Raw genomic sequence first — 3,950 nt, forward strand, 5'->3', positions numbered from 1 at the left:
GAAGCTGGAAACGACTAAGTGTTGAACGTGCACCTCGGTGTAGCGACCTCGGCGTGCATGCCGGACCCTGTTCGCTCAGACCCCTCGACTACCAAGCGCCTCGGCATTTCATGCCGAGGTCCATTGTCACAAACCCAGAATCAAGAACAAAGCTGCCCAAGAATACACACGTGAAGATGGATCAAAGACTAGGGTTCATGCATGTTCTTGACGTGTTCTTCACGAGATCTTCATTTGGATCTAGACTCACGTGCACTCCTCGACATGAAGACCTCGGCTTCACTCTCCGACACACCGTGGCACTCACCCATCAACCCAAGATCGCGGTTCAGTACCCGGTTTGTTCCGGGCTGACCCGCGACACTTTACCTTTGCTATATATACATTTTGAGACTAAAAACCTAATCATCTTATCTCTTATCTGTTTTTTTAGCTTTAAGAACTTGCCTCTTTGGTGAAACTTGATCATTCTAATACGATACCTCATTTTTGCATGAGAAATCTTGTTCTTTCTTTATTTCTTTTATCATCTAACATTAAACTCCTCATCATGACCAGCTACACGTCTTGCAAAGGACTTAGTGAGCTCGTTATGATTAGTGAGTAGTCGTTTAAGCGGCTTTAGATGAGTAGATTAGGGTGCTTTCAAGGTAGATTAGTGGGTTTAGGTGTCTAGTCCTGCAAGTTTCATTCTTTAACCGACGAGATCTCTAGGCTGGATCCAAGCACATCACTTGAGGTTCAGATCCGAGACATATCTCGCATCAAAAGTGTTTGTAGAAATGTCTGAACCACTCGGTTAAGGGTTTAAGAGTTTTTCATTGCGAGAGTGATAGTTTGTTCTCTTAAATGACATTTTTGAACTGATTCTTATTGCTGATTGATTCGATGCTTCTCAAAAGACATTTTTGGTATGAAGGAGGATCAATTTAGATGCTTAATACTTTCATGAGAAGATTAACATGCCTTGAGTTCAAAGTTAAATGAAACCGCTTGATGTTTTGATTCATTAACCCACTAGTTGAACTTGGAAGCACCCGAGTCAAGTATCTCGTCTAAAGTCTCTTGCTTTATTACATATTATCATCATCTGAATCGCTTAGTTATCATTTGCATCTTTGCTTTGTTTGATTCTCATCATTTATCTTACTTACATGCTTAATCGTTATTATTTAGCTTAGAAAAACCTTCACCTTTTTATCTTGAATTAAATAAACAAACAACATAGACTAGTGTCTCGTTGACAAGTCTGGATTGACACCTCTTAGTACTACTTTGACAAGGGGATTGATAGCCCTGAGACTTAAAAAGTATTATCTATCAATTGGCGCCGTTGCCAACTTGTCGGAGCATTAGTCTTTTGTTTGTTATTGAGCTCAAAATTTTAACTTTCTTTGTTTTACTAACTTCTTTGCAAGTTCTTGTGTTACTTTCAGGTGCATGAAAACCAGGTCTCGGAGCACAGAACCGCCTTTACCGTACGACGACAACATCAACCGGATTGAGAGGCGAGCTCGCGAGAGGGAACGGCATTTTGAACAACTTGGAATGGCAGAACAGCAAAGGATCGAGCAACAGGCTCAAGAAGCCGAACACCAGGCTCATGCTAATCAGGCGCAGGCAGGCAGGAATGAACAACAAGCCTATGTTAACCAACAACAGGCTCAAAGGAACGAGAGGCTTGCTCAGCAAAACCAACAACAATCTAATAGAAACGAGCAACAAGCCCACCATGTTCACCCGCCACCGCCACAAGCTCAGAGACAACCTCCTCCGGTCTTTGTTGGAGAGAACGACCGAGCTAATGCGCACCAATACCGAGCTGGGATTCAAGCTCCACCGGTTCAAAACAACAACTTTGAGGTTAAAGCTTCCCTGCTCAATATGGTGCAGAACTCAAAGTTCCACGGTCTAGCCGGAGAAGACCCTCTTGAGCATCTAGATCAGTTTGATCGGGTTTGCGACCTAACTAAGATCAATGGTGTCTCGGAAGATAGCTTCAAGCTACGCTTGTTCCCATTCAGCCTCGGTGATAAAGCTCACCAGTGGGAAAAGAACCTCCCGAGGGGTTCTATACAAACCTGGGAGCAGTGTAAACTGGCGTTCTTATCAAAGTTCTTTTCCACATCACGCACGGCTAAGCTCAGAAACCAGATCTCAAGCTTCACACAGCACAACAACGAGAGCTTTAGCGAAGCTTGGGAACGGTTTAGAAGCTACACTAACCAATGCCGCCACCACGGCTTCTCAGAGGCATCCCTCTTGAGTACTTTATACCGAGGTGCACTCCCCAAGATCAGAAACCAACTCGACACAGCTTCAAATGGAAATTTTCTTGGGAAAGAGATCAATGCGGCAATGGAACTAGTCGAGAACCTAGCCATGTCTAATGATACTTATGGAGAAGACTTTGATAGAGTAGACCGTTTAGAGGGCTCCAATGAAGAACAGCGTATGAAAAAGGATATAAGAGAGCTTCAGAGCAAGCTTGACAAGGTTCTGATGGCGACACAAAAGCCAATACACTTTGTAGGCGAGTTTGATGAGCAAGGGCCAAGTTTTGACAATGTTAATGAAGATGGTCTAACTCAAGAGGAGCTGAACTACATAGGAAATCAGCAGAGGTATCAGCGGTTTAACAACTACAACAGTAACCCAAACCTCTCATACAGAAACCCGAATGTAGCTAACCCTCAAGACCAAGTGTACCCTGCTCAGCAACAACAACAAAGCTATGCTACGAAAGCTCCTTTTCAGAATACCTTCCAGCCCAAACAACAGTTCAGTGGGCAACAGCACGGCTACACTCATCAGAATCAAGCGGCTCAGGGTAACAACTTCACCAGCCAACCGCAACATCACAAGTTTCCACCAGGGTTCAATCCGCAACCGATGGGTAATCAGCAACAGAATCAGGGAACGGGTCCGAATCAGATGGGAAACGATGTCTGTGGGATCCTACAGCAACTGTTACAGGGTCAGCAGAGAGTTGAGAGCCAGCACGCGACAATGCAGCAAGATATCAGAGAGCTTAAGCAGAATCAAGCCTCTACATCATCCCGAGGCCCGACTTTACCAGGTAAACCGGAGCCCAATCCCAAGGAGTACGTGAACGCCATTACATTGAGGAGTGGCAAGGAACTACAAGCTCCGAAGCCTAAGACTAAGCTCATTGAGGCCAATGAGCAATTAGAGGGGGAGGCAGCCTCAGGTGATGCGTGTAAAGAAGCGGATTTTGAGAAAGAACCGATCAAGGACAAAGGAAAAGAAGTGGAAAAGACAACTGAGCTTGAAAAGCCATACGTTCCACCACCACCTTACCAACCCAAGATACCATTCCCAGGGCGTTTCAAAAAGAAAATCTTAGACAAAGCCAAAGCGGTCTTTGAGAAACACTTGGAGAACACGCAACTCACCTTACCCATTATAGATGCTTTCTTAGCTATACCACAGCTTGGGAAGTTTCTAAAGGATGCGATCCTCAACAAGACAAAGGAGCTCCAGGGTATGGTAATACTGAGCCATGAATGCAGCGCCATAATACAAAGGAGGTCTATACCAAGGAAGCTATCCGATCCGGGCAGCTTTACCTTACCGTGTGCTTTAGGTCACTTGAAGTTCTCAAACTGCTTGTGTGATCTAGGAGCTTCTGTGAGCTTAATGCCATACACGGTGGCGAAGAGATTGGGATACAAGAGTTACAAGCCGGCCAAGATCTCTCTTATACTAGCTGATAGATCGGTTCGCTTACCGGTGGGTTTGCTTGAGGATTTACCTTTAAGGATCGGTGAGATAGAAATCCCCACGGACTTCATAGTTCTTGAGATGGACGAGGAACCATTAGACCCTATCATCTTGGGCCGACCGTTCCTAGCGACCGCAGGAGCCATTATAGATGTGAGAGGAGGAATGATTGAACTACACATCGGTTCCGAGCATATGAAGTTCAA

The 3,950-nt window shown here is 44.9% G+C and overlaps 1 non-coding gene across 1 annotated transcript; it reads right to left on the bottom strand.

Annotated features, from left to right (window-relative positions):
• Positions 1–2,139: 2,139 nt before the first annotated feature.
• LOC112090188 lies at positions 2,140–2,246 on the bottom strand. Its single transcript, XR_002901536.1, has one exon. It is a non-coding gene; the product is annotated as a small nucleolar RNA R71 (small nucleolar RNA).
• Positions 2,247–3,950: the final 1,704 nt, after the last annotated feature.

This window comes from Eutrema salsugineum, unplaced genomic scaffold (assembly GCF_000478725.1).
Source record: "Eutrema salsugineum unplaced genomic scaffold, Eutsalg1_0 scaffold_11, whole genome shotgun sequence".
NCBI lineage: Eukaryota > Viridiplantae > Streptophyta > Magnoliopsida > Brassicales > Brassicaceae > Eutrema > Eutrema salsugineum.